This window comes from Pleurodeles waltl, chromosome 5 (assembly GCF_031143425.1).
Source record: "Pleurodeles waltl isolate 20211129_DDA chromosome 5, aPleWal1.hap1.20221129, whole genome shotgun sequence".
Taxonomy (NCBI): Eukaryota; Metazoa; Chordata; class Amphibia; order Caudata; family Salamandridae; genus Pleurodeles; species Pleurodeles waltl.
In genome coordinates, this window is record NC_090444.1 from 1,721,313,867 (window position 1) to 1,721,334,285 (window position 20,419).

At 43.3% G+C, this 20,419-nt stretch overlaps 1 protein-coding gene across 2 annotated transcripts in view; it reads right to left on the reverse strand.

The window, feature by feature from the left end:
* The window catches only part of ENPP4 (ectonucleotide pyrophosphatase/phosphodiesterase 4), a 137,462-nt gene extending 125,031 nt beyond the window's left edge, over positions 1–12,431 (reverse strand). Inside the window, exon 1 of one of the 2 annotated variants that reach the window (XM_069236095.1) lies at positions 12,243–12,431. The gene's annotated coding sequence lies outside the window, so the exon portion shown is untranslated. Of the gene's footprint in view, positions 1–11,971; positions 12,052–12,242 lie in introns of those variants that run through there. The other variant, XM_069236096.1, reaches the window with a different exon arrangement.
* Positions 12,432–20,419: the final 7,988 nt, after the last annotated feature.

Genomic DNA, 20,419 nt, shown 5'->3' on the forward strand with positions numbered 1-20,419 from the left:
GGCAACTGGCTCACAAAACCAGGTTTTTGGAAATGTGGCAATTGCAAGGCTTGCAAAATTGCGAAAAACACCAAGGAATACACCATTGGTAATGGTGTTACAAAAAGCATTAAACAACATATCACTTGTAAGAGCCGGTTCACAGTATATGTTATTGAATGCCCCTGCGGTTTAAAGTATGTTGGGAGCACCATATGTGAAACAAAGAAAAGGATCCTTGAACATATTCGTGCCATCGTCAACACAGATAGAAGTTACGCCACGGCTAAGCATATGGAGTTGGCACATGATAGCCAATGGGAAACAATGACTTTTTATGCGATTGACCATGTCCCCATAAGTGAACGAGGAGGGGACAGAGAAAAGAGACTACGACAATTGGAGTCTAAACACATCTTGGAGATTCGAACCTTGACCCCTATGGGGATGAATCGGGATGAGGAGTTATTTGTACATTTGTAATTTTACATGGCAGCCATTGCAAATAATCATACAACACAGTTTTTTCTATTTTCTATTCTGCAGCACTTGCAGCTAATATTCAGTTTGGTTAATATTTTAGTTTTTTTATTATGGGGGAGACATGGACAGTATGTCACATACGCACATTTATGAGGTGTATCAACAGATTGGTTAAATTGGTTTTGTTTTGCGGTAACTACAACTCCCAGAATGCAGCATTATAAGTTTATAGTGCACAGTTAATAATTGGATTTATTTGGAAATTATGGGAGAGTTTTAGTTGTGTAGACCGCAGTTATTAAACTTAACAAGCAGAGAGTAGTATTTTCTAAGTGCATTTAGAAATATGTTGAGTCTTAATGAATTGTTATCTGTAGATATAAATGTGGAAACAGAAACCCCCTACCGGAAATGCCTGTGATCAAGGTCTCTCAGACCGAAACGCGTAGGGCAGGTGATTGTTGAGCTGTAGACGAAGTTAACTGAGCCTGAATAAATGAAATTTGTGAAACAAGAGATCCCGGAGTGCGGTCGTTCGTGAAGTATTTCATGAATGTTGTTGATAAATTACGGAGTGTCCTGCCGTCACCAGCACCACCGCTGAATTAAGTGCGCTAGTACATGCCAAAACAGGGACAATATATATATATATATATATATATATATATATATACATATATATATATATACACACACACACACACACATATATTAAAGAAACAAAGGTTACAGGGACAATATAGTTAGAAAATAACATTTTAAAAAACCTTAGAAATTCACTAAAAAAAACAAAGGTTACATGGGCGTTATAATTAAGTTCATATTTTACACGCATAAAACCACAGAAATTCAGATAATTCATGCCCTGAGATAACTATAAATCGCACCCCGCCATGCACAGTTTTCTCATCAATAATTTTACAGCAAATGTTACTGAGATATTATCAATTATGTCATATAAGATACTATGGGTGTTTTACTATGTGGGATACTAAGTGAATGGTGATGGTGCGAATTATAGTTACCTTCGGGCACGAGTTACAGTTACTTCAGATATGATCCCATCTCCACCAAACAAAGAAGCACTTCATGAGTGGCGTGGGGATGGGTGGCAATAGGTGGTAGGTTGGCCAGGCCCTGCATACAATATCCGCTGTGCATGGCCGAAGGTTGAATTAAAATTACTTAACGCTAAAATATAACATAGAAACTCAATGAAAAAAACAAAAAAGTTACAGGGACGTTATAGTTAGGAAATAACATTTTAAAAACCGATAGAAATTCACTTAAAAAACAAAGGTTACAGGGTCATTATAGTTAGGCTCACATTTCCAACCATAGACATAGACATTCAGTAGTTAGACTTATTTCAAGTAACCATAACTCGTGCCTTAAGGTAACTAACTTGTGCCCTCGCCAAGCACTGCTAATTACCCCATATTTTACATCAGTCATGACAGTTCTAGTTACTTGAAATAATTATGACTTTTGCATTACGGTGGTTTTGTACATTTGAAATGTGAGCCTAACTATAACGTCCATGTAACCTTTGTATTTTTAAGTGAATATATATATATATATATATATATATATATATATATATATAAAAAATTATTTTTTTAACCTAGTGGCGGTCACCACTAGGTAGTTATGTTTAGGACCTAGTTTCTATAGAAAAAGTGTTTTTTTGTTTTGCTAATAACTTCAGCAAATGTCACCAAATGTTCACAAACTGTTCCAAAAAACTACGATGCTCACTTCAGCATCTGTCTGGAAAGCTTTGGTGTGATCAGTCAAGCAGGTGCAGAGAAAAAAGGGGGGGTCCCCCAAGCATTTTTCCATAGGGATTTTAAACAGGAATAGCGCCCGAACCACTTGATGGAACTACACCAAATTTGGCAGAAAGATAGCTCTTGGTCCAGAAAGCGCCCTTCTAGTTATTTGGTGTAAATCCATTCAGTAGTTTTTGAGAAATTAAAGAAAAAACACATTTGTATATATAGGGACGCAAAGGCTCTGCGAACCCTCCCGATCTCATGCTGAGATCTGATTGGCTGCCAACACCAACAAGAAAGTGTGGGCAGCCATGTTGGGACTAGGCTTCAGTCGAGTCACAGAAAAAAAGATTTAAAAAAAAAAAACAAATAAAAAAAAGGGGCCAGTGTAGGGACACCCTGACCCCTTAGCTCTGGTGCTGGGGTCCCACCTCCAGAGCAAAAATTCATTTTTTTAAAAATAAAAAATAAAAAGTTCAGCAAGAGACACAGCAGATCTGCTGAAATATCTTCTTAAAAAAATAAAATAAAAAAATAAAAAAGCGCTTGTTTAAATTAAGTCCCTGGGGAATTGAACTTTTGAATGTGGGGGGGCTGCCTGTCCCCCCTGCAGCCTGCCACCTCCTCGGGGGACAATTTGTAATGAAATGTGGGGGAAGGGGTGCGCCCTACCCCCCCACAGCCCTGGAGACCACCACTTCTCCGGGGCACAATTTGTAGTGAAATGCTGATGGGGCGCCTGGGTCCCCCGCGGCCCCAGGGATCGCCAACAACCCAGAGCACAATTTGTAATGAAATGCGGGTGGCCAGAGTATACTTCTTCTCGGACACTGACTCTCTGACTCTGAAACTGATCATATCCAAAGCATGACAAGCAGACCCTATTTCTTAAATTGGAGCACTGTCGCAGGATTTATTCTCAGTGACTTTGGCAAAGCAGAAGCATTTAAACCAGTCACAGACAGACTGTGCTCTAAAACTATTAGGGGGCCAACCTTTCCGTCTAATCTTTCAATTGGATGGCCATCAACATGGACTCTCCTCCCCTACAGGAAACCCATGTGCTCCTAAATCTAGACAGTGAGGAAGACTTTAATGCACATTCCCCACTAGAAAAGAAATGAGATCTCTTCAAGAGCAATGGCAGAGTATCCAGACAGTGAGTTAGGTCAAGACCTGATACTGCTGAGATCTTTGAGGTGGAAGGAAAATGCAGAGAGTCAGTGGTGATGCAGAACATGAATCATAAGACAACTAGGACCAGTAATATTATAGAGATTATAAGAAGTACTCAGGCAATAGCCCCCGCATACTCGTTAAAGCTTGTAACCAAGAGATGGGTCGGCAGGATATGGGAATATGGAATGTGGTCGGGTTGGGGGTGAAGGGAAGGGTATATCGCTTTTCTACACTTGTTCCATAAGGGGTACCACAAGAGAGTTGGAAATGAGAAGCGACAGAAGTGAAAAGATGGTACTTGGAAGATACATAAACAGAAGTGAAATTACACCAAAATTATGTTTCTGTACTTGTTCCTAGGGATGTTGGGTAATGGGTTTAAGGGACAGTAGCCTCTGCTAGCAGGAGACACTCCTCAATGACCAGACAAGAATGAGATCACAACTTTTCCCCTTTTTCTCTTCTAATCAGAAGAAAGTAATGGGAGCAGTTATGTTAGGTTCTGTTAAATGTCCTTGTGAATCGAGCATCTCAGCCGGGAGGGTATCCTGGCACTAATGATGGGTGGGGGATTGCTGCCCTGTCTAGATGCCATGGAAGAGCCACATTTTCAGTTTTTTTTATTGAGTTTTAGGATTGAGCAGGTGGCTCTAATGTGGAAGGAGAGTTGATTCCAGGCTTTAGGAGGCAGGTATGGAAAAGCAAGACCGCTCTGGACAGCTTGGGACAGTGACAAGCATTAGGTTAGCTGAGCAGGGGTGTCTGGTCGGTGTGTGGGAGTGGATACAGCTGTTCAGGTAGGTGTAGCCTGAGTGTGTGTGTGCATGTGTGTGTGAGATTGTATGTAAGAGTAGTTTAAATTAGTGCATGTGTATGTGAAGGCAGTGGAGGTCTCAGAGGTGGGTGGAGATGTAGATGCGTGGAGGAACGCTGAGTGCGAGCTTGGCTGCTGTATTCTGGATGATCTGGAGTCACTTGGTTAGTTCGGCAGAAATTCTGATTTATAGCACGTTTCCGTAATTTAGCTTGCTGGTCATGAGTGCGTATGCTTGTGTGATTGTCGGCAGGTGTCGAGGCAAAGCCATCTAAAGATATTTCTGAGGGTCCTGAGGGTGTAGAAGCAGGAAGGGGTAACCAAGTTGACTTGGCTGACAAGGAATAATTTGCTGTCAACCATGATTCCCCAGTTCCTAGCTTGGCTGGAAGGGGTGGGTGTAGATTCGAGTTTAGCTGACCACCAGGCTGAAGATCAGAGAGTTGAGTCCTTCCCGAAGAGAATTACCTTCACGCTCTCAGAATTACCTTCATGTTCACAGAGGCAGTGTGATTTCATTCAGAGGGCAACTTCTGACATGCACTCGACAAACTTTGCTTTGCTTGGGTGCCGACGGTGTCTTTGGATAAGCTGTGTCTTGCTGCATATGAAATGATGTTGATTTTAAAAGGTTTGCACAATACTGGTGAGTGGGGCCACATAGGTATTGAAGAGTGTGGGGCTGAGTGAAGATCACTGGTGAACTCCGCAGATGAGCTTGTTTGGAGCTTTGGGGTGCGGGTAGGCTAACTTTCTGTCTGTGTCCTATGAAGAAGGAGCTGGTCCACTGGAGGGCTGTGATGTGAATTTCTGACTTGGGGAAGCATTAAAGGAGGATCTGGTGGGAGACTGTGTTGGAAGCTACAGAAAGGTCAAGAAGGATGACAGCTGCTGTGTCGCTTGCATCCATGATGTTCTGGATGTCAGTAGTGATGATGAGGACAGTTTTGGTGCTATAATGTTATCTGAAGCCTGACTGGGATTGGTCCACGAGATGATTTTCATCCAAGTGCTTTGCTAGTGTCTTGTTAATGAGTTTCTTCAAGACTTTCACAGGGTAGAGTAGAAATCAGATGGGTCTAAAGTTAGAACTTGAGGACATGTCTGCCTGTGGGTTTCTTTGGAAGTGGCAGGATGGTGGCGTCTTTCCAGGAAGGTGGCTGTGGTGAGGGAGTAATTGAGGTGAGGGCAGTGCAGATGGGCTCGAATACTCTTGTGAAGGTGAAGTACAGAGATGGGTCCGCATGGCGGTGGTAGTTTCTGTGAGTGTGATGATGGACCTGCAGGTCAGGGTTGTTCAAGGAGTGCTACTGTTGTCTTCAAGCTGGGCTGCCAGAGTTCCAAGGTGCAGTTGGGGGTGTAATGCTGTTGTAGATAGTGTTTATCTTGTTGAAGAAGAAAAGGGCAATCTGGGAGCCAAGATCCTAAAGGGCAGGTCTGGCGGTGTACCGGCCACAGGATTATTGAATTCCTTTAAAATGGAGATTTCCTTTGAGCTGTTGGTGCTGTGTTCTATCCATTCTGGGAAGGCTGCACCCTTTGTGGCTTTCAATTGCTGGTGTTATTGTTGGAGGGCTGATTTGAAGATTTCCTTGTTGAGGTCACCGTGGAACAGTCTCCCACGCTACTTGCAGTGCCACGTAGTGCATCAAAGGATGTTGTTGTACTTGAGATCTGGTCTTTGTGGTGGGTGTGCTCTTGAGAGGTGCAAGGACATCTGCCAGGGTGGTGGTGGTCCAGAGATTGAAGCTCTTGATGGCACGAGCAAGAATGCCTTGATGCAGTGATTGGTGTGGACCAAGTTTCTACAGAGATAGTGTTCCAGTTGGTGGGCTTGGCGGTGATGGCTCTTCATTGGTAGTTAAAGTAAAGGTCAAAGTAGACGAGCGACTCGTCGGCCCAGGGGAGAGGGGAGGGTTTGTCCACCAACATGTCATCAAAGTTGGTGAAGATGGGGTCTAGCAGGTGTTCACCAATGTGGGTGGGGTCCTTTAGCCATTGTGAAAAATTTAGTATGTTCATGCTGTCCAGGGGCTCGTGCTGTTAGGGTTGAAGAGGACTTCAAGGTGAAAATTGGGGTCAACGAGCAGGATGAAGAGACTAAAGTTGAGTAAGAGGGGGGCTATGATTTCTGAGAAGGAATTTCTGAATCTGTTTTTAGTCCTGGAAGTTGGCAGAGCATGGCTCCTCCCAGGGTGGTGTAGATGGAGATGCAGAGTTTGAAGACCAGGTGTTCTAGTTTGTTGTATGTGTTAGCTTTGAAGAGGGAGCAGCAGATGTATTATTTCTAGATAATTGCTATTCCTGCTCCGAGTTCGTTGGTTCCTGTTCTGATCAGTGATATTGTATCCCGGGGTGATAGCTGTCAAGATGTCGGGGAGTGATGTAGGTTTGAGCTAGGTCTCAATGAGGAAGAGTGTGCTCACTGAGAGGTTATGTAAAAGGCCAGAAATTATGATGGTGTGTTTGGTGAGGGAGCAGGTGTTGGATTGATTTACACCCAGGCAATAGATTAATCTCACTTCTCTGTGGCACACAACACCTGTGCCTGCTCACAACCATATGACCTCTCGTTACTAAGCCATCTTTTTAAAAACTCCATTATTATGAGGACCAGGTGGCAGACCAACGCCTGTGTATCATAGCAGCTGTCCAAAGCGCCTTTAGGCTAAAGGGGGCCCTCCCTCCACAGGGCTCCGAAGCTACGGACCAGAAATGGCTTCAGGTGTTGTGGACTGGCCTGGACTGCTGACCGGTTGTACAGTTTCTATGAAAATATTTTAGTAACCACCTATAGACATGTTCAGGTAAACAAGATTATATTCTTTCTTATCATCTTCCTCTGCTAAGCCCTCTCTCTGGACGTAATTGCTGCATATGCATGATAACAGCAATTAGAAGAGAACCTAAAGAGATCTTAGGTGCTAAGGTCACCCTGCCTGTGCATGAATGAAAAACAAGGTATTCTATAGGTCTCACAAATAAAATATCCTGCAGGGTTCACATACAAAATAAAAAAAAACATGATGTTGCATCACAATGGGAATTGCTCACCTAGGCTGAAAGGGGAGAGGTGAATATAAAGGGGGTAAGACAAACTGTAGAAGGTGGGAGGAAGGGGAGGATTGAGATGTGGCATCACAGCCAGGGCTACCAACTCTGGGATTAGCGAACTAGGTTTAAGTCCTGGCTTCAGTTCAATATCCTGTCCTACTGGGCAAACCACTTAATTATCTCCACGTGCCTATATAAAAACAAAAACAAAACAAAAATATGACCTTGTGCAATGTAATCTGGTTCTGATGTAAGGAGCGCCAATGCTCTAGGGACAGGTTTCTGCTGTATAAAACTGCAAAAACAAAACTTGAAATATATCTGTTCAAAATGTTCACTGTACAAAAACGCTCATATTTTTTTAACAAGCTCTAATGCTGCTTCATCTATAAGACAACCTAGGCCAGATATAGGGTACACATGAGAAGTGACATGCCTCTTGGTTGACTAATGACATTTCCATCAGGGTGATGTGGGGGACATAATTGTTTCTAAGTTGACATTGTTAACTAACAGTTCTAATAAATGTCATGCAATGCAGTGATAAAGTCTTAAGCTCTAAAGTGAAATGCTTCAGTGTATTAAAAAAAATACACTTTCTTTTAACTTTGTAGAATCTTTAGCTTATTTTTACCTGCAGTTTGTTGCATGATTTACATGCCAAAGAAGCTGCTGGTTCTGCTCGAGTTAGGGCTCCTTGAGGTATGCCTGACCATTGACTCAGCTCTGGGTTGGCTCTCTCTCTGTTGATGCGATGGCGCGCCACCCTCTACTGCAAAGGCCCTCTAGAAAGGGTGTAGGAGTCATTTGCTAGTACTAATTGTCTTGTTTCTTCTGGTCTCTCCACCATTGTTCCTCCCTCATAGAGCTTTATGGAGGAAAGAGAAAGTTTCCTTTAAATTGGGAGTGTAGTATTTTTGAGAGTTAGGTTCCAACCTTATGGTGTTGGAAGTTGTTAGAAGCTGAGTCTATAGTTGGCAGAGATGTCCAACCCAGTCCAAGTAGGGACCACAATCCTAGTAAGGGTAAGTCTGATACACACCCTAAATTAACCTGTGCTCAACCTCTGGTAACTTGGCACAGAGCATACAGCCTTAAACTAAGAGGCAATGTGTGAAGAATTTGTGCAACATTGTATAACAGAGGCACAGTGAAAACACCACCAAAGGCTCCACACCAGTACACGAAAATAAAGTATCTTTAACTGGATAAAATAGGCTCAAAACAACTAAAATCAAATCAATATTTCTCAAGGGATACTTAATTTAAGCCGGTAAGCAGTTGTAGTACTTTAGAACACATGGGCATCTCTTAGGGTTATTACGGTAATTCTAGACCAAGTACATCTGTATCTGTCAGGGGATCTGGACTGTCCCAGTGGGGGAACTGCAAGAAAGGCACAATGTGTTTCAAAGAACCTCCCGGCCATGCTTAACACATGAATGGCAGCAAGAACTGCACAATCCCACAGTACCTGAGCTGCCGTTGGAGCAAAAACAGAGTTGGTCTCCTGGGGCGAGGCAGGCTTCCATGCAATCGTCTGTGAGCTGAGAGGCGGCCTGACAGACTGAAGGCAGACAGACCTGGCGGCCTGAGCGGAACGCAGAGTCCCGATGCAGCAATCTCGCTCACAGCTGGCCCCAGTCTTCAGAGCGCGGCTTTGGCAGACACTCCGTCCTAAAGGGAAACCCTGGTTGCTACGGCGATACAGGAGGTCAACCCACAATCACTTTCCTCTGAGCTGCGGTGTTGGCTCACACACAGATCAGGCAATTAAGATCAGTGCAGAGTGCATGTTGTTGTAGTTTGTACTTAGAGGTCAAACAGCAAATTCTGGACTCTTTGTAGAGTGCAGTACTTGACCTGGTGAAAACGAAGTCTTTGATGGCCCTGAGACTTCAACAACAAGCTCTTGAAGATCTTGGGTAGCAACAAGGTTGAAGAGGGCAGTTTCAATCCTCCCTCACTGCCAGAGGTAGCAGTCAGCAGGCCAACACAGCAGAGCAACTTGCACAGTGATAGTCCATCCCAGCAGCACAGCAATCAGCAGGCCAACACAGCAAAGAAAGTAGCAAAGCCTCTTCTTGGCAGAGTCTCCTCAGGACCCAAAAGTAAACTGATTTGGTGGGGTTTAGTGCCTAATGCTTATACCAAAATGTGTCTTTGAAGTAGGGGAGACTTCAAAAGAGGCCTTTGAAGACTGCAAGGTCCCTTCCCTTCCTTCAGACACTCAAGGGGGGGTATGCATCCCTTTGTGTGAGGAGAGGCACAGCCCTATTCAGGTACAGGAGACAGCTCTTCCCTCCCATCTAGCCCAGGAAGACTCATCAGCCTGGTGATGGGCCATCAGGATGCAAATGTCACACATAAGTTCCCTTTGTGTGCGACTGTCTAGAGGGAACGCACAAAGCTCAACGGTCATCTACCCAGACGTGCATTCAGGGGCAGGCAGAGGCATGGAAGGGTCAAAGAAAAAAAAAAATCTTTCTAAACGTGGCGTTATCAGACTCGTACTTTAAAATCTGACTCCACCATAAGTTGTGATTTAAAATTGTGAGTCCAAAGACACCAACCTCCATATTTCTATCTTTTTCCAATTGAAAGTTACGCTTAAAAGATGCTGCAAGGTAACCCCAATGTTAACCTATGGGAGAGAAAGGCATTGCAGTAGTGAAAAGAAAATATAGCAGTTTTTCACTACCTGGACATGTCAAACTTAAAAGTACACGTCTAACTTTTTAAACACAGTGCACCCTGCCCTCGGGGTAACCAGGGCCTACCTTGGGGGTGGCTTATATGTAATAAAAAGGAAGGTTTTGAGCTTGGCAGGCGGTTGCACTTGTCAGGTCACAATGGCAGTTTAAACTGCACACACAGGCTCTGCAATGGCAGACCTGAGACATGTTTGAAAGGCTACTGTAACGGGAGGCACAATCAGTGCTACAGGCCCACAGATAGCATTTAATTTACAGGTCCAGGGCACATATACTGCGCTTTACTAGGGACTTACAAGTAAATTAAATATGCCAATTGTGGATAAGCCTATGTCACCATGTTTTAGAGTACAGGGCACCTGCACTTTAGCACTGGTCAGGAGAGGTAAAGGGCCCAGAATCCTAAAACCAACAAAAATGAAGTAAAAAAAAAATAGGAGGTCAGAGGGCAAAGGTTAGGGCAAAACACGCCAAGGATGTCAGGTCTAACAGTGGTTTACAATGATGTATTTGAACCGAATACAGTTAAACCTAAAAACTAGGCATGGGTGGACCTTGCAGAGTTTCACTCTGCGGAATTCTACGGAGTTACCTAAAAACTTTGCAAGAGGCTGCAGAGTTCCGTGAGCAGCAGAATTTTGGTGTGTCGCACTGCTTGCACTGTTCTTTAGCACTGGGATCTTGTCCTGTGCTTTAACATCAGCATGAATGGTGCCACCCAGTGTGTCAGAGGGTGCTTCTTCTTCCTGCCGCTCAATTACATTTTCTACTCGAACAGCAACGTTCCCAACACGAGTGGTAGCAACCTGCTGCGACTGCCTGCACTGAAAAATCACACTGGGAGGCATTCTAGAGCCTGAGAATCATGCCAGGGGGCACAAATTCTCGCTCACCAACTTACCATGGCGGAGTTTTGCTGGAAGTCTGCCCTCCAAGCAGAACGCAGAGTGGGTAAAACTTTGAAGTCTGCCAGGGTGCAGAATTTTTTGCCAACCTCAACTAAAAACAGCATATTAAGTCAAATGTGTCAACTTTAAGTTAGAAAAAATCTAGAACAGAATTCCTCACATTAAATAAATACATATATAAACTCATGCAAGACCTTTTTCTGTCCTGAACACAATTTACGCATCAACAACTATGACCTAACTGGGCGTATGAAAACAGTTTTTCCTGTTAAACTACGACCGTGCTAACCCTGGGCAGCGCTCGAGAAGCAGGGCAAGCGTTAGACGTCTTGGGTGATTGAGGGGGTGCGGGCCGTCGGTCTCTCAGCCCTGGACAACAGATGCACCCAGAAAGGCCAGTTATCGGTTTGCATGGTGCCTGAGAGGGAGGAGCTCATTCAATAGGAGACCTGCCAGCACAAAGCCGTGTAAAAGAAGGGAAGGGGCGTTGTGTCCAGCACAGTGAGTTCGCAGGTCTGCAAAAGGGGCACCCACCCCTCTCACCTAGTTCTCTGTAACTGACCTTGGCTCGCGCCCATGGGCTCTACCTGCTGATCAGCATCCTCTGCTGCCGAGCCAAGGTCGCGCTATACAAATACCTTTACGTACAGTAACTGCACTGACAAGGTTTTTCGAGGACATATACAACGTCATGGCATTTTTAACAAACATTCCACTCCCAAGAATGTTTCAAGAGATAGAAAACAATAGGACTCCGATGAACAAAACGTCAATAGAAAATACGATGTTGTCATTGTGCTCGCCCCAAAAAAACATTTTGTGCAAGGTCACTGTCTGAGTCGTGCCATTCCAGCAAAAAACATATAGACCATGCAGCTGAAAGTCGCCACAACTACTGGAGCGGGAATTGGGCTAAAGCACCAGGTTGTAAAACATATATATATATTTCTATACAATAATGAGTACCACATTTGTTTGGATTCCTAACACTTTAAATACACACAAACCGAATGGGGTAGTTCATAATTTAAGATTCTGATATCTTTCAAATTTAACTTTACAAACCATATAGGCATCGGGAAAACGATGCTGTACAAGACGTTAAAGGGACGTCTGCGATTTTTAAGAGTTGATTCTGCACATGACTGCCCCACATTTGAAAACTCTACCTTTAACCAGTGCTCTTTCAGTACAGCCAAATAAAATCACGGGGGCGGTCCATTTAATTTCAAGAGTTAGGGACCTGATCGCAAAACTACGCCACTCCCTCAAAAAAATGTAAACCAAGCCTCCATAGGATTAAACGTAAAACTAAGTACCACCACTCTGTACGTACTTTAACTACCACGCGGGCAAGGCGATGCAGACGTCGGGAGACCCAGTGGAGAATCCCGGAGCAGCGCAATAGCCAGACGAGGAATTTCGAAAACAGAAGTCACAACAGCGAAAGAGGGCTCATTCGAGACGGCTAGTAGTTCCTTAAAGAAACTTAACACTTTCAATGACGTACGAAGCCATCTGACCAATTGGCATACCTTCTCCGCGGTTTGGCCCCGCCTTCTGTCAAACGAGTCCCTAAAGGGGCGGGGACTTGTTTACATCTTGAGAACGGCGTTGTCCATTTGTGGAATATTAGCTGAAGGAAATAAAACCCGCCGTTCGATTGGTTGAAATTAAGGTTCTGTTCAACAGGTGCAACGGTTGTGGGCGGTGTTTGAAACAGGTAAAATTGAAAGGCGTGGCGAGCATGGATCCTCGTGATTGCGGCGACTTTGAGGAAGTCAACACAGAGACGGCCTTCTGTTAGAGCAGTAGGCTGAAGTGTGGTAGCCGCCGCCCTCTCATGAGTGACGCACTTGCAAGTCCAGCTTGCATACATGTACATTTCTGCCATTTGTACGTAGCTGCCAATTTTCAGGTTATGTTTGACAATTCCATGGTTTTAGTGTACTTATGACACTCAACTACCAGACTTGTGACATTTATCTCGCTAGTGAAGCCAAGCAATGAAGTGCATGGTAAGAGAAAAATATTACGAGTGCTTTAAATGGGCAGGCACTGTCCGGTACGGAGTACTGGCACTTTTTATTTTCAGAGGGCGAGTCTCTGCGCTTCTCATAAAAAAAGTAATAATTTTAATTGGAGAGGACCGGCACTTCTCAGAAATAAGCAGATACTCTGTTACAGAGTAACTGCACTTCTATTTTCCCATTACAAGCACTGAATATTAGTAATTGCATACTGTTTGATCAATGAAAGACCTCTAATATCTTAAAAGTGCTTCAAAACCCCTGAAATGAAAGGTTACGATACCAACATGATTTGTGTGCCCAGACGATATAAAAGTAAAGTAATCATACTGTAACGTCTCATACCCCCAGGCCATTGCACTTCATTGCACCCTAATCAGGTCCTTCAGGATGTTGTGGCATAAACAAGGAAATTATGTCGCACAACACAAGCTTCATATACCCCTGCAACCAGAAGGGTCTAGTGGTATATTGCTTTCTAAAATCTGCCATATTTAGAAAAAGTTACGGATGAAAACGTGGACACAATTGATTGTTTTTTTCAACTCAAATTTTTTTTTTTTTCAACTGTTACTTTTTAGAGGAAGACCTTGAAGGATCTACACAAATGACCCCTTGCTTAAATTAGAATTGTGTCTACTCTTCAGGAATGTATAGCCTTCCGGGATCCACCATTGGTTTCACACCCATTTCTGCCATTAACTGGAAGGAGGTTGAAAGCACAAAAAATAGGAAAAATGGACCGTGTTGAAAATGTTGTTTTTCTGATTCAAGTCTGCCTGATCCCGAAAACTGGAAAGATGGAGATTTTAGAACCACAAATCCTTCGTTGGTGCCATTTGCGGGGGGGGAAAAAAGAGCCTTCTGTTGCAGCACTTTTTCAAATTTTTCCCAAAAAACTCAAAATTTAGCTATATTTTGCCCATTTTTTGTTTCCCTCCAGGGAATCCACAAACCCTGGGTACCTTTAGAATCCCCAGGATGTTGGGAAAAAAGGACACAAATTTGGTGTGGATACCGTATGTCGACAAAAAGTTATGGGGGGCCTAAGAGTGAACTACCCCAAATAGACAAAACAAAGCTTAGCACCGACTGGGAAAAGGCCTAGCAGCAAAGCGGTTAAATTAGGAGTCATCCTAGTGGAAGATAGATGAACACTTCCTAATCTACCTAATCTATTTTTATGCTGTGGGAATGTACTTTCCACATACATCTATATTCACACATAGATGTACTTCTACCCCCTCAGCATTCTGTACAATAAAGAACAGTTTGCACCCTGTAATGAAATTAGGTAGGTTTGACCACTGACTTTGTGTTTTACTACTGTGCATATTAGTTGTTCAATGTTCACCAGTTGCAGATTACATTTTGTATTCATCTTAGCTGCCTATTGGCTTTATTGTGGCGTTAGGCATTGCAGATGAGCTGTGTTTTAATGTAACTCTGAAATCTGAACTACCAATCATGCAGTGTGCGAGAGTTCACCTAAATCTCACCGTATAGGACATGCACAAGAGACTAGAATCATACACTGGATCTGGTACATACAAGACAGGGATCGAGTAGGACCAACAGGCACTGCAGCCCTACATGCAGCCCTACATGAACAGGTGTCACAAGCCCTTTTACAGGATGAGAAGAGAGTGCAGAAGGTACCACAGGTAAAAGAGTCACCAGTGAAATTGAGTGCACCATTTGAATTCTTATCCCCTGAGGATAGAAAGCATGTTTGCTTCACTAATGATTCATTTAAATACGTGGGTACCAAAAGACAATGGAAAGCAGTGTCATACAATCCAGTTACTGAAAAGTCGTTGTCTGCCACAGTAGAAGGAAAAAGTAGCCAATATGCAGAGTTGTACACTGTGTGTGACTCTAAAGCAAGAGCTGCCTGAGACTTGTCATTTTTACACTGATTCTTGGTTCACTGCCAATGGATTAGTCGTTTGGCTTTCCACATGGCTTGCACATAACTGGTTCATTCATTCAAAGGAGATGTGGAGCAAAGAGTCGTGGCAGGAAATTTGGGAAATTTTAAAATGGAGTGAAGTCATAGATCCTCATTGTGCCATTGACTCATTAGAACGCTGGTTCAATTCCCTTGCAGATGGTAAAGACAAAAGTGCAGAGGCAGAAGTGTCAACCCAGAATTCTGACTTGGTGGGAACGGCTAAGTGTGCGCACCAGAAATGTGGACATCTGGGAGAGAAAGCCACTTACAGGTGGGCAGAGATTAGAGAGATGCAAATTCCCCTAGATTTGATAAAAACTGTGATTTTGCATTGTCCTATTTGTCAGCACACACAACAGATCTGTCCCACAAACAATCAAAGATCACTTGGGGAGAGGAAAGTTACCAGGACAGATATGGCAAATTGATTACACTACTGATTAGTTGCGGGTGTCAATATTCCTGCACCATAGTGGACACTTATTTTGGATACTTGATTGCTGTCCCTTGCAAACGTGCTACTCAGTACAATACTATCAGAACTCTGTACTTGCTAATGTTATACAATGGAGTACCACTCCAGATCCACAGTGACACTAGGTCACACTTCAGAGGCAGATCGGTACAGGGCTACTGTTCTCAGCACAATATTGAGTGGATAAATCATTTTCCTTATTATCTACAGGTCTCAGGACTGATTGAGAGAATGAATAGTTTACTGAAAGCTCAATTGCGAAAATTATCTGATGAAACTTTAAAAAACTGGAGAGAGCATTTAAATGAAGCCCTCCAGATTCTGAACAATAGACTATTAACAAATGCTAAAACACCTTTGATGCAAATGTTAGCTCCAGCTTTGCAAATACAATCACATGTGGGCACCAATTCCATCACATACTGGGAAATAAAACCTGGCGCGTTAGCTCCTTACAGAGCCACACCTGAATCTGCAGGTCTTGACTTACATGCTTCACAAGCTTACAGACAAAAACCCCTAGACATAGCGTTGTGTTAAACAGGTGTTTGAATACAGATTCCCCCAGAGCATTTTGGATTGATTGCTTCCAGATCCGTGTTGGCCCTTAAAGGTATTCAGGTTTTAGGGGGAGTGATTGATGCAGATTACCAAGGAGAAATCAAAGTTATTCTGTTAAATAGTGGAGGAGTTGACATATTCATTCAAATTGGAGACAGAATTGCCCAACTTGTCATAAGTGATTGAATGGAGGTTTGGTAAAGAATGAGTCTGCCCCAGCCCTTCTGACAGTGCTAGGAAAGGGAAGCTGTGGTGCAGCAGATAAAAACCTCAGTGCTGAGGTGTGGGTTGAATCCGCAAATGGCCCTCCAGAACCTGCAGAAATTATAGCAAAGTGCCCCAATAACGTCCTGCTTATTATAAAACAAGGAAAGGAAAAAGGAGAGCACATTTCAGATGACCAATGTTATTTGCAAAAAAAGTCATACTTGTTTCTTTTGCAGATCCTACTACGACTTGCCACTGACCATGAGTGTGCTATGTGGTCTCCTTTCGGGCGTTTGCGTGTGGGGTCGGGGGAGGGACTGCACCCCCAGCCTGAACCTGATTGATAACCTTTGTGCAACGCCCCTGCTGCTTTTAAAGTACAAAACCCATGGATCCATTTTGTGCAAATTGCATCCTTCATTCAAGTTCCACATGGGAACAATACGGAGTACCATGGATGTTCTGTCAACTTGCTTGATTGCATTCTTCCACTGGAACTAACCCATGTCTTGTTATCATCTGAAGACTGCTGCCAGTCTCATTAAACAAAATTGCCAGTTAGCTGGCTGTTTTTCGTGTGGAAACCTGACTTTCACTTATATTCCAGCAAACCTTTCAGGTGGACCGTGTACCTTTACTTAATTAGAACTCATGATGTTTCCATCGAATTCTACACAAACTTACTATCCTAGAGACACTATTCAATCAGTTATTATCCCAATTAGAATATATATAAGCTTCAGTCTTTTCATTGTAGGTGTGTCTGATTTGAAAGTTTATAAGATCAGTATATTAATTCACTTCCATTGCTTTACAGTGATTGCTTTTATTATTGCATTATGTTGCTGTATACAATGCAAATCTAATTTGCTTATGATGTTTTCTTTTTGTTTGAAATAAGAAAAAAGTTCACAAAGTCATTGGTCAGAGGGTGGAGATGAAGTGAAAATAGGTAGGTTTGACCACTGACTTTGTGTTTCACCACTGTGCATATTAGTTGTTCAATGTTCACCAGTTGCAGATTACATTTTGTATTCAGTTTAGCTGCCTATTGGCTTTATCGTGGCGTTAGACATTGCAGTTGAGACATTGCAGATGAGCTATGTTTTTCCACATGGTAAACTAAGCTTGTTTCTTCGTATTTCTGTCATCGAACACGAACCGCTCTTGATAAGAGAGCACATATTTGTTGTTTTTCTTCAGTGCAGGGAACAGGTTGGCCTTGGAGGAGGCAGCCTTGAAATGTTGGCTAATTTTCAATGTTTTGTCTTCCAATTCTGACCTACAGTAGCCAGCATGTTTTGAATATTTACATCTGAGAGGGAAGGGCCTTTCAGAAGGCTTTTTCCATGGTTGTTTAAGCTATAAAAAGGTGGCCCTGGTCAGTAGCGAGGGGAATTTCCGAGACCTCGGTCAGGATTGGACGTCAAATGCCTGACATTTTCCTGTGAGGGTGGATATCTCTTTCTTGCAGTTGAACAGGGGTCAGCAACTTGCTGGCATGAGAAAGATGAAGAGCTTGGCAGACCCTACGGTGATGAATTTTTGACTTTATCCTTTGCTTCGCTATTATGCTATAATATAATCACATATATTTGCTTTGTACATTGCAGTTGAGGCTCACTTTGATATATTTTCCTTTCATTGCTGTGACTACTTTTAAACGTGTGCCTTCAACCTACTAATCTCCTTCATTTTTTAGGAACCTCGTGGTGGAATAATAATAAATGTCTTCTTAAAACTAAGAAGTGCATTCCAGAGATTTTTGTCAGCTCGGTCATTAGTGAAAGCAAAACACACCCTCACTCGCCAACTGGTTTCATTATGAATTACCCCGCATCTTGAATGCGGACATACAAAATACAAGCCCTTTGAAATAAGTGGTCCTACGCAATGAAAACACAGTATCATCTGTTTGCAAGTGTGTACTATTTGTTGCAAAGGATGCTGTGGAGATATTGAAAATGGGCAGCTGCCCAGCCATTGCCGTAAGGTGGTAAATGTATTGGGCAGCAGCTATGGAGAAAATATATATAGTATATATATAAAATAGGGGAGGCAGAAGTGTTAATCTGGACCATATCATTATTACCTAGTGGTGGTCACCACTAGGTAGTTATAGTTAGGACCTAGTTTCTATAGGAAAATCATTTTTTGTTTTGCTAATAACTTTGGCACCGTTTGATGAATCTTCACGCCAACACTCAAGTGTCTGTCTGGAAAGTTTCAGGGTGATCTGTCAAGCACGGGCAGAGAAAAAGGGGGTGGGGCATCCCAAAAAGCTTTTTCCCAATGCATTTTTATAAGGATTTTGAACAGGAATAGCGCTCAAACCACTGGACGGAATTACACCAAATTTGGCAAAAAGGTAGCCCTTGGTCCACACTGAACTTTTCTGTTATTTGGTGTAAATCCGTTCAGTCGTTTTTTAGTAATTAAAGAAAAAATGAATTTGTATGTATAGGGACGTGAAGGCTCCGCAAACCCTTCCAATCTCATACTGAGATCTGATTGGCTGCCAACACTTAAGCAAACAAGTGGTGGCAGCCATGTTACGACTGAGTCCCAGAAAAAAAGACAGCATTTGTTTTTTTACATCTTCATCAGGAGCTGCAGCAGATCTACGGAACGGCCTAAAAAAATAAATATAAAATAAGCGCAGGCTCCCTCGCTTGTTTAACTGCAGCCCCGGGTGGGCCAGGTCCTTTGGGCATTCTAATTTTGAATGTAGGGGGTGCCTAGCCCCCACACAGCCCCGAGGGAGCTCCCTGGGCACTATTGTTAATGAAATGAGGTGGTCCCTTTGCCCCCCCCGCAGCCTCGAGGACCACCACCCATCCCCATAATTTAGCTCCTACTAGACCTGTTAAAAATGATAAAAGTCAGCCTACAGCTTATTGGTTCTCTTCTAAACTTAGTGTGATGAAACAGCAGTGTTGATGACAGGAAAACGTTTGTAGGAGTAATTATTGTTTAGAGAAAAGAGCTAGGTAGAAAACTAGTCTTACAGGAATATAAAATTATGATTCTAGAAGAGAAAACTAAATACCTTACTGAAAACTCAACAAACAAAATCCTCCAAAAAGCTTTTCAAAACGGTCCAGGTGCTCTCTTTCAGAGTATTTAGATCAAAATGGGATTTTGGAGCGAGCTCAGTTTGGCTTTGGGAAGGGCCATATCACTGAGTCAGCACTGGTAGTGTCCACTGAAGAAATTCATCACATCACGGACAACGGAGAAAAGACTGCGTGGTACTTATGGACCTATCAGCAGCCTTCAATACTGTGAGTCATGGGGTCCTACAGGAACGCCTTGTTGAGACTGGCATTGGTGACTCTGCCTACGATCTCCTCTGTTTATTCCTCACTGACAGGGAACAATCTTTCCATTTAGGAGTGTTCACTTCTTATTCCTTCTCGTTGCCCTGCAGCATCCTGCAAGGGTCATCACTGAGTTCTATGCTTTTCAATATTTATGTGGCTTCCCTAGCTAAGCTGATCAGGTCCTTCGGACTCTCAACCATCTCTTATGCTGATGACACACAGATTGTAGTGTGTAGAGGACCATGTACAGTGCACAAACCTCTCCGTTATACTGGCCTGGATCCAATGTATGATGGAACAATGAATCCTGGAACCACACATGCTTAAACAACGCGGTCGGAACAACGACCGCGTTGTTACCACAAATGCCTTTACCACGCATGCCTTAACAACAATTTTTCATTGTAAAGGCATATGTAGGATGGCATGCGTGGTTCCAGCATGCGACCCCCCCACCTGTTCTAATTCCCAGAAGTACCCCACCCCTAATACTAAAACTACCCTGATGCTTAACCTCTGTCCCTAATACTAAAACTACCCTGACCCCCACCCCTAAAAACTAAAACTACCCTTACCTCCCTACCCGGCCCCTAAAAACTAAAACAACCCTGACCCCCCACCCCTAAACACAAAACTACCCCAACCCCCCACCGTGCCCCTAAAAACAAAACTACCCCAACCCCCCACCCCTGCCCCTAAAACTAAAACTTCCCTGACCTCCCATCCCGCTTCCTCAAACTAAAATTACCCCGACCCCCAATACTAAAATAACCCCAACCCCTACCCCTAAAAACAAAACTACCCCGCCCCTAAAAATAAAACTACCCTGACCCCCTCTCCTAAAACTACCCTGATCCCCCCACCCAACCCTAAAACGAAATCTATCCCCACCCCGCCCCTAAAAACAAACCTACCCATCGCCCCTCCCTGATCTCTAAAAAACAGAACTACCCTATCCCCCAC